General features: G+C 38.1%; 1 non-coding gene across 1 annotated transcript; it reads left to right on the top strand.

Annotated features, from left to right (window-relative positions):
• Window positions 1–585: 585 nt before the first annotated feature.
• On the top strand, window positions 586–692 carry LOC121205782 (small nucleolar RNA R71). Its single transcript, XR_005900857.1, has one exon. It is a non-coding gene; the product is annotated as a small nucleolar RNA R71 (small nucleolar RNA).
• Window positions 693–17,015: the final 16,323 nt, after the last annotated feature.

Below are 17,015 nucleotides of genomic sequence, written 5' to 3'. Positions count from 1 at the left end.
AAATAAGTTTCTAACACTAAAATAAACTTTGAGAGCATCTCTTCAAGGTTTGGCTTCTTTTCCTGCTGGTAGGGTGGTTGTTGGTAGCCCGGAGGATGTTGTGGTCTTTGATTTCCTTGACCGCCCCACAAGAAATTTGGGTGGTTCCTCCAACCTGCATTATAAGTGTTACTATATGGATTGTTTTGAGGTCGAGGATTATTACCCATGTAGTTTAATTGCTCGTTATCCATGTTGTGGCCATAAGGTTGGTATTCCAAATGGTTTGTTCCACCATTACTTTCTTCGCACTGCATTATTGGGTGAACATGTGAAGAATTAAAAAAACCATCAATCTTTTTATTTAAGAGTTCTACCTGATTAGAGAGCATGATGACTGAATCGATGTTATAAACGCCGGCTCTTTTCGTTGGCTTTATCCTCATGACTTGCCACTAATAGTTATTCAGTGACATCTCTTTTATAAACTCATAGGCATCTTCTGGTGTTTTATTATTGATGGTTCCGCCCGCCGCTGCGTCAACCATTTGCCGAGTTGAAGGATTCAGACCATTGTGAAATGTTTGTACTTGGAGCCAAAGTGGTAACCCATGGTGAGGGCACCTTCTCGAAAGGTCCTTGTATCTCTCCCATGCATCGTAAAGTGTTTCTAAATCTATCTGCACAAAAGAAGAGATATCATTACGTAATTTAGTCGTTTTAGCCGGCGAAAAATATTTTAGTAAAAATTTTTCGGTCATTTGTTCCCAAGTAGTAATTGATCCTCATGGTAACGAGTTCAACCACTGTTTAGCTTTGTTCCTCAATGAAAAGGGAAATAACCAAAGACGAATGGCATCATCAGAAACGCCATTGATTTTAAATATTGGGTAAATGAGCGTTGGGATCCTCATCCTGCAAACCATCAAACTGAACAAATTGATGTATCATTTGAATAGTGTTAGGTTTTAATTCAAAAGTATTTGCAGCTACAGCAGATCTAACTATGCTCGATTCAGTTCCTGTTAAAGAGGGTGTAGCATAATCATACATAGTGCGTAGAGTAGGATTTTGATTAACCGCAATTGCGAGAGGTAGCTGATTGCCTTGGTTTTCAGCCATCTCTTCGGTTGGGGGTTGAGTATCTTCTTCTTGCTCGTTCTCCGTGTATCTTAAGCTGCGCCTTATTTCTCTTTAGTTTCTACGAACTGTACGATCGATTTCTTCGTCAAAAAGTAATGGTCCCGACGGGTTTCTTCTAGTCATAAATTATAAAAAACCTACCAAGAGAAAGAAAGAGTAGGTTAATAAATAATAATAATAGTAAAATTAAATTAATTTGCAAGAAAAATAAATGGCTAAAGTAATAAAAATTGAGCGTTCCTAATATCTTAGTTCCCCTGCAATGGTGCCAAAAACTCGATCGCGTTATTTCATGATAGGTTTTAAATATTTACAATTAATTATTCTTGAAACTAACTATTATCGCGATTTAGGCAAGTGTACCTATCGAACAGTAGTATAGTTTTAGCAAGACCGGATTGTCGAACCCAAAGGAACTAAAAGTACTAGTAATGACTGTCATTTTATTATCTAGCCTAAGAATAATGGGGTTTTGTTTTAATTAACTAATTATCTAATCTAAGAATGCACAGAGAAAAGAATTGGGGAATTGCTTTTGGGAAAAATCGATTGACTTAAGACGATACCTAAGGAAAAATCCACCTAGACTTTACTTGTTACTCTGGCTCCGAATCTGACGATTTATTCATTCAACTTGTTCCGTAGAGATCCCTAAGTTATGTTATTATCACTATTCAAGACTAATAACGTCTGATCCCTAGATTGAATAACCGAGACTTTTCTCTAATCAACACTCTAGGGTTGTATTAACTCGATCTATGGATCCCCTTATTAGGTTTCACCCTAATCCGGCAAAATCTTATCGCCCTATGTCTAGGAGCGCAATCAACTCCGCTTAATTATGACAAATGTACTCTTAAACAGAGTCTATTACTCTTCTGAATAAAAGCATGTCTTGAATCAATATCCTGGGATATCAAAACAAGAATTAAGAACACATAATTAAGAACAAGTTAAATATTTATCATACAATTCAGAAAATAACAACAAGATTCATCTTAGGTTTCATTCCCCTTAGGTATTTAGGGGTTTTAGTTCATAACTAAACAAGAAAACATCTCAGAAGAATAAAGAATAAAAAACATAAAGAAAACTGAAAACTCCTGAAGGGAAATTGAGGAGAGATCTTCAGTCTTGACGATGAATCCGGCTTCTGAGATGGATCAACCGACTTCCTTGGACTAATTCCTTACTCTCTATTCTCTGCCTTCTCTTTTCTCCTCCTCTAGGGTGTATTTATAGGCTTTCGAATGCCTATGAGCCCTCAAAAGTGGCCTTTTTCAAATTGGACTTAACTTGGGATCGGCAGGGACACGCCCGTGTGCGATTACTTCAGGCCGTGTTCGAGCCTGTTAGAATGGCACGAGCATGTGCTATACCCGTGTGAGTCTTGATTCGATTCTGCCAGATTGACACGGCCGTGTGGTCTACCCGTGTGAGGAAGTCTAGGGTGTGTTAAGTTCATACTTTGGCCCGTTTTCTCTATTTTTGGCCCGTTTCTCATTCCTTTCACTCTCCTAAGTATAAAACATGAAATTAAAGCACTAGGAGCATCGAATTCACCAATTCTAATGAGAAATCATCCATAAAATGCATTAAACATGGGGTAAAAGTATGTAAAATTTACGATTTATCAATATAGCATAAATTGCTTGATTGTGGAAATGATTATGTATGATGAGAATTGATGTAGAGGAACCTCCCGGTTGAACCTTAAGAATAAACGGATATTCATGCCATGACATTTGGGTGATATGTGTGTGCTAGTGTAAGACATGTTTGGGACATGCATCGGCCACATTATGAAATGCCAGTGTAAGACATATCTGGGACATGCATCGGCATTAAGATGAGAGCTAGTGTAAGACATGTCTGGGACATGCATCGGCTACGAGATATGTCAATATATGACCATGTCTAGGACATGGAACCGGCACAGATATGTGAGAGCTAGTGTAAGAACATGTCTGGGACATGGCGTCATCCTTGATTTCGATAGCCAATGTAAGACCATGTCTGGGACATGGCATCGACTTGATGGATGAGCTAGTGTAAGAGCATGTTTGGGACATGGCATCACCATTATACCCTATGTTTGAGGCTTAGTGAATATCCGATAGCTTTCAAATGGTTCAACGGTGAGAGTTATAGTTTAAGCTAAATGAGAAAGGTTATGACCATATTGTGAGTGGTACAAGTACTTACATGAAATTGATGAGATGTGAATTCAATTCATGTTATATGATTAGTAAGGAATGAATATGAGCATGCTGAGTAACACAGGTATGTATGTCAAGCTCATGAGAAATGATTTCAGTTTATGATGCACATTTAGTGAAAATGTAAACAGGTAATTCATGCTTATGAGAATTATTTTGTGATTACCTTGTGATTATAAGTCTATATCGTATGATGTATGAATATGTAACCTTACCAATGTGGTGAAAATGAATTAATATGGTGTGATAAACGTAGTATCGTTAATTTACACTAAAACAGTTTTGGACAGCAGCTATAGTCCGATTTTAAAAATCCACCAAAAATTGTGAAAACTGAGTTTGAGGCTAAGTAAAATATAAAATTAAAACCTAATGAGTCTAGTTTTAATAGAAGAAACGGTGTAAGCAAAAGAGTTTCATATTATGAAATATTTTGATTGTTGTGAGACAGAGTTAGAATCACATTGAAATCCCCTATTTTGATTTTAGAAAATAATTGAAAATTTTAAAAAATAGTTATGAGTTATAATTTATATCCTTAAAATTCTTAATTAGTCTATTTTCAAGAGAAATAGACAGGAACATCATCCGAGTTTTGTATTATGAGATAATTAATTTTTAGTGAAGAGAGGGGAGAACTGTTAGACAGCGAAAAAGGGTAACTTTAAGGAATAAAATGTACTAATTGACTAAACCAAAAATTCTGAAAATTTTATGGTAAGAAGATATGTGAGTATAGTTTCAGGTAAAATTAGTGGAACTTAATTTGGTGTTCTGTAGCTCTAGATATAAACAATTTAGTGACTGTGACTTGAGAAAACAACTTGACTGGAACATGAGTGAAAATGCAAATAGGGTTGTATTACCATGAGAAGCAAGTTGATAAATTGCTTATTATTTTTGTACGGTCTTACTAAGCTATAAAGCTTACTCCCTTCCTTTCCTTCCTTTTAGTGTTTTCAGGTTAGCTCGGGGTTGGAGATCGTCAGAGGCAGCATCATACTATCAAGTCGCTATCTTTGGAATAATGAAGCATATATTAGAAATTTCAAGTGAGTGGCATGTATAGTGATCTAGTTGATTGACATGTATTATTTTTCTTTGGCCAAATGTATTGGCTTATATTAAGTTATATTTATATGGCCATGAGATGTGGCTCATATTGATTATGGCTTGTAAGCCTAGCTATTCATGTCATGTCTAATGTTTATAATGTGATTATGTTTGTTTGTCATGCATGCTTAGTAATATGACATGTGTGTTGGATGTATGCTCTATGACCAACTGAGGTGGTCATAGCCATATAGTAATTTCACGTTATAAACACAATGTGATAATGATTGTACATGAGTGCTTGATGAATAAGTTGGTAACCATAGTATAATGATAAAAGTGGTCATCAAAATGACAAGTCTTACGAATGTGAAATAAGAAGTCTAGACTTGGTATTGCATGAGTAGATGAATTACTTGTAAGAGGACATGTTAATGTTAAGGATGTGTCTTAATAAATAGTGTTTAATCACTAAAATGATGCCATGATTTGCGATTTTGATGTGCATAAGGTTGTAAAAGATTATGGGTAACATGAAGGCTTGGAAAATAACCTAAGTGTTGGCCACACGGGCTGAGACACGGCCTGGAGACACGGGCGTGTGGCTAGACCATGTGGTTCGATGTGCATGCTGACGTCATAAATAGAGAGTGACACAGCCTGAGGACACGGGTATGCCAAAGGCAGACGGGCGTGTCCCTATGTTCACTCGAGTGTGTGACCCTATTTCATGGAAAAATTTCTAAGTTTTCCTGTAACTTCTTAAAGTTCTCGGTTTAGTCCTGAATCAATTCCGATGAATCGTTTGGGCTTCGTAGACCCAAAAAGGGACTACATGCGTGTGTTTGAAAGGTTTTGAATTAAAAGATATTTTATGGCCCGATTTTTTCATGAATGTATATTTTTAAGTCTAGTAATGCCTCGTACCCTGTTTTAGCGTTAGAGATTGGTAAAGGGTGTTACATTTAGTGGTATCAGTGCATGGTTTAGTCGGTTCTCGGACTAACCTAGCGCTGTAAGAATCTAGCTGTACATGCCATAAGTTTGTGATAGTGTGATTGTGATAGCCCTAAAGTGACCCTAGTCGGAAAGTGGTTTCGGGACCGCTAAACCGAGTCACCAAATTATTTGAATATGATATTTATTGTCTAAAATATGTGAATATGAATGTGTGAAAGTTTTAAGCTTCGATTTAGTCGATTGCATGTGAATTCAGCTAATAGGACTTATGTGTGACACTTTTGAAATGTGATAGGTTAATCTATAAGGATCTATTAGTGCATGTAATAAAAGGGTGGACTTGCATGTCAATTTCCCCCTTAATTTAGTAGTGGCCGGCCATGACAAGGAATGAGGACAAAATGTTATGGGCAAAACATGCCATAAACATGTTCTATTAGTGATTTATGTTAGGAAAAATAAAATAAGGAGTATGGGTAATAAAATAATAATGCAAAGGGAGGAGTGATGAAAAAAAAATTGTCTCATCCATGTTTCCCCCCATTGCCGTGAATTGAAGAAAGAAAACAAAAAAAAAGTGTTCATTCTTGAACATCTTTGGCCGAATAGAGGAAAGAAAGGAAGGGAAAGAGCTTGGAGAAAATCGGCTATGGTGGTTTGCTAGACTAAGGTATGTTTGATGTTGTCCATGAGATTCATGCATGTTTTTAGTTGTTAGTTTGAGTTCTACCTAGTCCATGGTTTAAATCTTTGCTATAAGATGGAGATGATATTCTGCCATGGGTGTTGTCTTCTTGGTTAATGTTTGATGTTGTGGTGACGAGGCATGAAGATGAGTTAAGTTTCGGCTAAGATAGATTTGTGTTGATGTCATTTGCATGCTAAGTGTGAAGCTTTGTAATGATACATGTGAGGGTGGATTGATGACATTTGAATTTTCTTTTTAGCATTTTTGAGTTAGACATTAAGTTCTTTGTTTAACCATGACCAAAATTGAAATGGTATGGTGTTTTGATGCATTCGGCCATGGTAGGAAGTAGAAGAGAAATATGGTTGTTGTTCACGTTATTTGGATGAGAAATGGTAGTAAGGTGAAGTGCAATTGTTAGTGTTTGATTTACTAGTGTATATAGTTGTACTAGCCGAGTTTTGAAATTGAAAAAGGGCTTGAGCAGCATGTGTGGTATTGAGATTGTTTGAGTAAATTCATAGTCATTTATATGATGAATTCGGTTGTAGATATACATGCTTGAATAAGATGCACGCATGAATGAATAGATGGATTGGTGTTGCATGTGTTCGGTTATAGGTGAGCATGATGATGAATCTATTTTGACTTGGATAATCGGCTCAAGGAGAAATTGCTAAAGTGCTTAGTAATTGATATTAGGTTAATGATGTGTGTTTTCGGTCATAAAGGTGCACATGAGGAAATGTTAGATTAATTGTATTAAATTACTCAATGTGATTAAAAATGCGTATGACCATTTTGTATTTGAGCTAAAAGTGGCCATATGACCTATCAAACTCCTTGTCATATTTGGCCATAAGCTAGCATAATGAGACTTTAATAAGTTAAATTTGTTTGAATTAGCTCAAGAGCTTAGAGGACCAAATTTGGATAAGGGAAAGGAAAAAGTGATCGAATAGCCGCCGAAATCTTTTGACAACATCCGAGGTAAGTTTTCGAGTAACAAGACTTAGTTTACGATTTGATTAAGTCATGACGTATGAGCATAACAAATATACGGTGATATGATGATTCTACTTGAATTATATGTTGAGTTAATTAGTCTATACGTATGACGGGTAGCCGTATGTGCATAGAGATCGTGTCATAAAGCAAACTAAACCATGCTGTTTGTATGTGGCTAGTGAGCCGAAAATGGGATTGCTTAATACGTGACTTGTGTTTGAACTCTAATTATGAAAATGAAATATAGATGTGTCATGATTTATTGATGTGTGCATGAATATTTGGATGATAACTGGGCTAAGTCCCGAAGGCATTTGCGCTAGTGACTAGTTCCGGGCTAAGTCCCGAAGGCATTTGTGCGAGTTACTATATCTGGGCTAAGTCCCGAAGGCATTTGTGTGAGTTACTATATCCGGGTTAAGTCCTGAAGGCATTGGTGTGAGTTACTATATCCGGGCTATGTCCTGAAGGCATTCGAGTGAGTAGCTATACCCGGTTAAATCCCGAAGGTACTTGGCTTGGGAATGAGCGACCTTGCTGTAATAGTTTCAGATAATACGCTCGTAAAATCCCAGTGATGAGGTATGTTTCGTATATGCATTGAATTAGTTGATCCCTTACAAATAGTATTCGCTCAGTCGATAAATGAGCTACCGGCCTTTGGCTAAGTTGATCTTTTGTGTATGAATATAAGGGTTGGTAATGTGAAGTAAGTATGATATTGAGAATTTGTGCATATGAAATTATCCGTTTAGCCATATGAATGCTATACTTTAGTTGTGTCTAATTTCATGGCTCAAAACTTACTAAGCATTAAATGCTTACTCCGTTTCTTTGATTCTCTATTTTATAGATTTTGGTTTGTCAGCTATTTGGACTCGGGATTATTGAAGTCAAAGTCGCCCACACTATCAAAGCCCCTTTTGGTATACTTTTGGTTGAACTTTGAAATGGCATGTATAGGACTACCCTTTTTGATGTTGGTCATGTACCTTTCGGTATTGTACAAATTTGGATAGCCATGCGAAAATGACTTATATATATTTTTGAGCATAATGTTATAATCATTTTGTATGTATATGGTTATTGAGAGGTGTGGATGTGCTTGGCAATGATTGGCCATTGGAATGGTTAATCACGATCATACTTTGTGCTATATATGCTAAAGGGTTAGTTGACTCATGGAAACTTTGTAATAGGTAAAGTCTACCTTAAAGGCAGATGCTGACAGCAGCAGTGGTGTGAATTTGAAATATCACTAAAAATAGTAGGAATGGAATTAAATAGTTAATAAATTATGTAATCAAACCTTGATGAATCTACTTCCATATGGAAGAAACGAAATGGTCATATGAGTCGTATTGGTAAGGGATATTTAAGTTTTCGTGAGACAGGGCCAGAGCGATTTCTGGATCCCATGATCTGACTTTGGAAATTCATTATAAATTAACCAGAGAAAATTAGAAGTCAAGCCATATATTTATAGATTCCTTTTTGAGTCTAGTTTCATTAGAATCAAATGGCATAAGTATTGAAGCCCTGTATAAGGAGTTATCTAAGTCGCAATGCAGGAAGGTCAGTGTAGTCGAACCCTGTAACAGGGGAGATTTTAACTAATAAAATGTACTAATTGGATCGACCAAAAATTCTAGAAAACAAATTTGTGGATGGATATATGAGTCTAGTTTTAGGGAAAAATTACGAAACTGATTTTCGAGTTTTGGAACTCAAGATATGATTTTTAAGGTGACAGTGACGCAATTAGCCAGCTATCTGGAAATTTTTTAAAATGGACTGTGAACATACATGAATTATGTCTGTTAGCACCTCGTGGTCGCTTCCGACAACGGTCTTGGGTACGGGGTGTTACAATTTTATTGGTATCAGAGCTATGGTTTAGTCGATTCTAGGACTACCGTAATACGTTTGGGTCTAGCTATACATGCCGTTATGTGATTATTTGATAGTGTGATGATTTCTGACAATTCAAAATGTGTTTATTATAGTAATGGATCCCGATCCCGACCGAGCGGTAGCTGATGATCTTGAGAGTGTAGTGCCTGCTCCCGCACAAGGGACAGCTCCGGCGAACTCTCAACCTATTGCTAGTAATCCGAATGATGAAGCTAGACAAGCTTTCTATAGCGTGATGAATGATTGGTTCAACCAATACATTCGAACTAATACGGCTGTTCCACAACCTCCATTCCCGACTAATGCCACCCCTGCACCTACAATACCTCCGGCAACTAACCAAATAAGGTCAAATAAACCCCCAGTTGACAGAATCTGAAAACACAGGGCTACTGAATTTAAAGCTACGGACAGCGATGATGCCGAGCAAGCTGAATTTTGGTTGGACAACACTATCCGGGTACTCAATGAGCTATCTTGCACACCCAATGAGTGCCTACAGTGTACTATCTCCTTGCTACGTGATTCTGCCTACTATTGGTGGAATACTTTGACTTCTATTGTGCCTAGAGAGCAAGTAACTTGGGAGTTCTTCCAAACCGAGTTTCGAAAGAAGTATATCAGTCAGAGATTCATTGACCAAAAACAGAAGGAATTTCTTGAACTCAAACAAGGTTCCATGTCGGTTATCGACTATGAACGAAAATTTGTGAGGCTTAGCCGATACGTACGAGAATGCATTTCCTCAGAAGTCGTAATGTGTAAACGTTTCAAGGATGGACTGAATGATGATATAAAGCTGTAAGTTGGCATCTTGGAAATCCGAGAATTTGTAGTACTTGTCGAGCGAGCTTGCAAAGCCGAGGAGCTCAGTATGGAGAAAAGAAAAGCTGATATGGGAGCAAAGGAGTTTCGTAAGAGGTCTTCGGGGAGGCCCTTTCAACAATCATCGAAAAAGTTTAGAGATGATTTGGGCCGATCTAGAGACACTTCAGGTTTTTCTAGACGAGACCGTGATCGACCCCCTTTGAGTGCACGAGTCACTTCGGTCGCCAGTGTTGGAAATGACCGTCGAGACAGAACGGAGTGTCAGTATTGTGGTAAATGGCACTCGGGGAGTTGTAGGTTCCATGACAGCTCCTGTTACAAGTGCGGGTCAGCTGACCACTTTATTAGAGATTGCCCGAGATTGTCTGAACACAACGTAAATCAGAGTGGGAAGCCTGGTGCTACTACTGCTCGGGGTAGACCATCTAGGAATACGGGCAATGCTAGTGGCAGTCAGAGAGGATCTAGAGATGCTACCACCAGATCTGAGGCTCGTGCTCCTGCTAGAGCTTACGCTATACGCGCGCGCGAGGATGTTTCCTCGCCAGATGTTATTACCGGTACTTTTACTCTCTTTGATACTAATGTGACTGCTTTGATTGACCCTGGTTCTACTCATTCTTATATATGTGAAACCTTAGCATCCAGTAAGACTCTACCTATTGAGTCTACTGAGTTTGTAATTCCGGTGTCAAATCCTTTGGGTCGTTACGTGCTTGTCGACAAAGTGTGCAAGAAATGTCCCTTAGTAATCCGAGGTTCCTGTTTTTCAGCCGATTTGATGCTTTTACCGTTTGACGAATTTGATGTTATCCTCGGTATGGATTGGTTGACCGTACATGATGCAATTATAAATTGCAAAAGAAAAACCATCGATTTAAGGTGTGTAAATAACGAGGTAATCTGAGTTGAGTCTACTGACTTGAATAGGTTGCCAGCTGTAATATCATTGATGTTGGCTCAGAAATATGTAAGAAAGGGGTGTGAAGCATACCTTGTGTATGTACTTGATAATGAAGAGCCAGAAAGGAAACTTAAATCTGTACCGGTGGTTTGTGAATACCCGGATGTTTTTCCCGAAGAATTACCGGGTTTACCACCCGTTCGAGAGGTAGAGTTTGGTATTGAGCTTGTACCTGGGACTACATCGATTTCGATAGCTCCGTATCTTATGGCACCAATAGAATTAAAGGAATTGAAAGCTGAGTTGCAAGAGTTGACAGATAGAGGTTTCGCTCGACCAAGTTCTCACCTTGGGGTGCACTAGTATTGTTTGTGAAAAAGAAGGACGGAACCATGAGGTTGTGTATTGACTATCGTCAGCTGAATAAAGTGACGATAAAGAATAAATATCCAATACCGCGTATTGATGATTTGTTTGATCAACTGAAAGGAGCCTCGGTGTTTTCAAAGATAGATTTGAGATCGGGTTATTATCAGTTGAGAATTCGAGATTTGGATATACCCAAAACTGCTTTCAGGACGAGATACGGCCACTATGAGTTCTTCGTGATGCCATTTGGGCTCACTAATGCCCCTGCGGTATTTATGGATTTGATGAATCGGATCTTCAGACCGTATTTGGATCGGTTTGTAGTCGTGTTTATCGATGATATTTTGGTTTATTCGAGAAATGAAACCGATCATGCTGAACACTTGGGATTAGTGTTGCAAATTTTACGGGATAAGCAGTTATATGCTAAGTTCAGTAAGTGTGAGTTCTGGTTAAGAGATGTTAGCTTCTTGGGTCATGTGGTATCTGCATCGGATATTCGAGTTGACCCGAGCAAAATTTCAGCCATCTTAACTGGAAGCCTCCGAGAAATATTACTGAGGTTCGGAGCTTTTTGGGACTTGCCGGTTACTACCGACGGTTTGTAAAAGGTTTCTCAATGATAGCCACACCAATGAAGAAACTACTTCAGAAAGATGTTAAGTTTGAATGGACAGAAAAGTGTCAGAAAAGTTTCGAACAATTGAAAACTCACTTGACGGAGGCTCCAGTACTAGTGCAGCCCGAATCAGGAAAGGAGTTCGTCATTTATAGTGATGCATCCCTACTTGGGTTGGGTTGCGTATTGATGCAAGAAGGTCGAGTTGTGGCCTATGCGTCGAGACAATTAAAGCCACATGAGAAAAATTATCCGACCCATGATCTTGAACTAGCTGGCATCGTATTCGCTTTCAAAATATGGCGATGCTACTTATTTGGTGAGAAGTGCCATGTATATTCGGATCAAAAAAGTCTCAAATATTTGATGACTCAAAGAGACTTGAATCTACGACAAAGACGTTGGCTCGAGTTGTTAAAAGATTATGAGCTTGTCATTGACTATCATCCGGGAAAGGCTAATGTGGTTGCGGATGCCTTAAGTCGTAAATCATTGTTTGCTTTTCGAGCGATGAATGTACACTTGTCTGTTCTATCTGACAATGTGTTAGTGGCAGAATTAAAGGCCAAAACATTATTGATTCATCAAATTCGTGAAGCCCAGAAAGTCGATGATGAATTGGCTGCAAAACGGGCTGAATGTGTTCCGAATATGGAATCAGAGTTTCAAATTGATGATGACGATTGTTTGAGGTTCAGAAGTTGGTTGTGTTCCAAGAAATTCAGGACTCATTTCGATGATTCTGAACGAAGCTCATTGTAGCCGAATGTCAATTCACCCGGGGAGTACGAAAATGTACAACGATCTGAGACGTCAGTTTTGGTGGCATGGTATGAAACGAGACATTTCCGATCTTCTTTCGAAGTTTTTAATATGTTAGCAAGTGAAGGCAAAACATCAAGTGCCTACGGGTTTACTTCAGCCGATCATGATACCTGAATGGAAATAGGATCGAGTCACGATGGATTTTGTGTCTGGGTTGCCATTGTCGACAAGTAAGAAAGATGCAATTTGGATTGTTGTTGATAGACTGACCAAGTCGGCCCATTTTATTCCCGTACGTACAGATTATTCACTGGATAAACTAGCTGAATTGTATGTTTCTCAGATTGTGAGATTACACGGGGTACCCATTTCTATTGTGTCGGATAGAGATCCGAGATTCACCTCACGATTTTGGAAGAAATTACAAGAAGCTTTGGGTAGCAAGGTGCATTTTAGCACCGCTTTTCATCCCCAAACCGATGGTCAATCTGAGCGGATAATTCAGATACTCGAGGATATGTTGAGATGGTGCATCCTTGAGTTTAGTGGTTCATGGGAACAGTATCTACCTTTGATTGAGTTCGCTTACAACAATAGTTTTCAATCAAGTATTAAGATGGCACCTTACGAGGCTTTGCACAGGCGTAAATGCCATACGCCATTGTTTTGGACCGAGCTCGGTGAAAGTAAAATTTTGGAGTGGATTTGATTAAAGATGCTGAACAGAAAGTAAAAATAATTCGTGAAAGTCTGAAGGCAGCATCAGATCATCCTAAGTCGTATGCGGATTTAAAACGAAGAGATATTGAGTATTAGGTGGGAGACAAAGTGTTTCTTAAGGTCTCACCTTGGAAAAAGATACTCAGATTTGGCCGTAAGGGCAAACTGAGTCCGAGGTTCATAGGGCCATATGAAGTATCCGAACGAATTGGTCCAGTTGCGTATAGATTGATTTTGCCCCCTGAACTTGAAAAGAATCACGACGTCTTTCATGTTTCGAAGCTTCGACGTTATAGATCTGATCCATCACACGTAATTAATCCATCAGAGGTTGAAATTCAATCCGATATGAGTTATGAAGAAGAACCGATTCGTATCCTAGCTCGTGAAGTGAAAGAGTTGCGAAACAAAAGGGTTCCGTTAGTAAAAGTGTTATGGCTCAAACACGGGATGGAAGAAGCTACTTGGGAACCTGAGAACTCTATGAAAGAGCGATACCCAAACCTATTTACCGGTAAGATTTTAGGGGACGAAAATTTCTTAAGTGGGGGAGAGTTGTGACAGCCCTAAAGTGACCCTAGTCGGAAAGTGGTTTTGGGACCGCTAAACCGAGTCACAAATTATTTGAATATGATATTTATTGTCTAAAATATGTGAATATGAATGTGTGAAAGTTTTAAGCTTCGATTTAGTCGATTGCATGTGAATTCAGCTAATAGGACTTATGTGTGACACTTTTGAAATGTGATAGGTTAATCTATACGGATCTATTAGTGCATGTAATAAAAGGGTGGACTTGCATGTCAATTTCCCTTTTAATTTAGTAGTGGCCGGCCATGACAAGGAAGGAGGACGAAATGTTATGGGCAAAACATGTCATAAACATGTTGTGTTAGTGATTTATGTTAGGAAAAATAAAATAAGGAGTATGGGTAATAAAATAATAATGCAAAGGGAGGAGTGATGAAAAAAAATTTGTCTCATCCATGTTTCCCCCCCATTGCCGTGAATTGAAGAAAGAAAACAAAAAAAAAGTGTTCATTCTTGAACATCTTTGGCCGAATAGAGGAAAGAAAGGAAGGGAAAGAGCTTGGAGAAAATCGGCTATGGTGGTTTGCTAGACTAAGGTATGTTTGATGTTGTCCATGAGATTCATGCATGTTTTTAGTTGTTAGTTTGAGTTCTACCTAGCCCATGGTTTAAATCTTTGATATAAGATGGAGATGATATTCGACCATGGGTGTTGTCTTCTTGGTTAATGTTTGATGTTGTGGTGACGAGGCATGAAGATGAGTTAAGTTTCGGCTAAGGTGGATTTGTGTTGATGTCATTTGCATGCTAAGTGTGAAGCTTTCTAATGACACATGTGAGGGTGGATTGATGACATTTGAATCTTCTTTTTAGCATTTTTGAGTTAGACATTAAGTTCTTTGTTTAACCATGACCAAAATTGAAACGGTATGGTGTTTTGATGCATTCAGCCATTGTAGGAAGTAGAAGAGAAATATGGTTGTTGTTCACGTTATTTGGATGAGAAATGGTAGTAAGGTGAAGTGCAATTGTTAGTGTTTGATTTACTAGTGTATATAGTTGTACTAGCCAAGTTTTGAAATTGAAAAAGGGCTTGAGCAGCATGTGTGGTATTGAGATTGTTTGAGTAAATTCATAGTCATTTATATGATGAATTTGGTTGTAGATATACATGCTTGAATAAGATGCACGCATGAATGAATAGATGGATTGGTGTTGCATGTGTTCGGTTATAGGTAAGCATGATGATGAATCTATTTTGACTTGGATAATCGGCTCAAGGAGAAATTGCTAAAGTGCTTAGTAATTGATATTAGGTTAATGATGTGTGTTTTCGGTCATAAAGGTGCACATGAGGAAATGTTAGATTAATTGTATTAAATTACTCAATGTGATTAAAAATGCGTATGACCATTTTGTATTTGAGCTAAAAGTGGCCATATGACCTATCAAACTCCTTGTCATATTTGGCCATAAGCTAGCATAATTAGACTTTAATAAGTTAAATTTGTTTGAATTAGCTCAAGAGCTTAGAGGACCAAAGTTGGATAAGGGAAAGGAAAAAGTGATCGAATAGCCGCCGAAATCGTTCGACAACATCCGAGGTAAGTTTTCGAGTAACGAGACTTAGTTTACGATTTGATTAAGTCATGACGTATGAGCATAACAAATATACGGTGATATGATGATTCTACTTGAATTATATGTTGAGTTAATTAGTCTATACGTATGACGGGTAGCCGTATGTGCATAGAGATCGTGTCATAAAGAAAACTAAACCATGCTGTTTGTATGTGGCTAGTGAGCCGAAAATGGGATTGCTTAATACGTGACTTGTGTTTGAACTCTAATTATGAAAATGAAATATAGATGTGTCATGATTTATTGATGTGTGCATGAATATTTGGATGATAACCGGGCTAAGTCCCGAAGGCATTTGCGCTAGTGACTAGTTCCGGGCTAAGTCCCGAAGGCAGTTGTGCGAGTTACTATATCCGGGCTAAGTCCCGAAGGCATTTGTGCGAGTTACTATATCTGGGCTAAGTTTCGAAGGCATTTGAGCGAGTTACTATATCTGGGCTAAGTCCCGAAGGCATTTCTGCGAGTTACTATATCCGGGCTAAGTCCCGAAGGCATTGGTGCGAGTTACTATATCCGGGCTATGTCCCGAAGGCATTTGAGCGAGTAGCTATACCCAGTTAAATCCCGAAGGTACTTGGCTTGGGAATGAGCGACCTTGCTGTAATAGTTTCAGATAATACGCTCGTAAAATCCCAGTGATGAGGTATGTTTCGTATATGCATTGAATTAGTTGATCCCTTACAAATAGTATTCGCTCAGTCGATAAATGAGCTACCGGCCTTTGGCTAAGTTGATCTTTTGTGTATGAATATAAGGGTTGGTAATGTGAAGTAAGTATGATATTGAGAATTTGAGCATATGAAATTATCCGTTTAGCCATATGAATGCTATACTTTAGTTGTGTCTAATTTCATGGCTCAAAACTTACTAAGCATTAAATGCTTACTCCGTTTCTTTGATTCTCTGTTTTATAGATTTTGGTTCGTCAGCTATTCGGACTCGGGATTATTGAAGTCAAAGTCGCCCACACTATCACAGCCCCTTTTGGTACACTTTTGGTTGAACTTTGAAATGGCATGTACAGGACTACCCTTTTTGATGTTGGTCATGTACCTTTCGGTATTGTACAAATTTGGATAGCCATGCGAAAATGACTTATATATATTTTTGAGCATAATGTTATAATCATTTTGTATGTATATGGTTATTGAGAGGTGTGGATGTGCTTGGCAATGATTGGCCATTGGAATGGTTAATCTCGATCATACTTTGTGCTATATATGCTAAAGGGTTAGTTGAATCATGGAAACTTTGTAATAGGTAAAGTCTACCTTAAAGGCAGATGCTGACAGCAGCAGTGGTGTGAATTTGAAAAATCACTAAACATAGTAGGAATGGAATTAAATAGTGAATAAATTATGTAATCGAACCTTGATGAATCTACTTCCATATGGAAGAAACGAAATGGTCATATGAGTCGTATTTTTAAGGGATATTTAAGTTTTCGTGGGATAGGGCCAGAGCGATTTCTAGATCCCATGATCTGACTTTGGAAATTCATTATAAATTAACCAGAGATAATTATAAGTCAAGCCATATATTTATAGATTCCTTTTTTAGTCTAGTTTCATTAGAATCAAACGACATAAGTATTGAAGCCCTGTATAAGGAGTTATCTAAGTCTCAATGCAGGAAGGTCAGTGTAGTCGAACCCTGTAACAGGAAAGAATTTAA

Source organism: Gossypium hirsutum, chromosome A08 (genome assembly GCF_007990345.1).
Source record: "Gossypium hirsutum isolate 1008001.06 chromosome A08, Gossypium_hirsutum_v2.1, whole genome shotgun sequence".
In the NCBI taxonomy this organism is placed as follows: Eukaryota; Viridiplantae; Streptophyta; class Magnoliopsida; order Malvales; family Malvaceae; genus Gossypium; species Gossypium hirsutum.
This window is presented reverse-complemented; position numbering and strand designations above follow the sequence as displayed.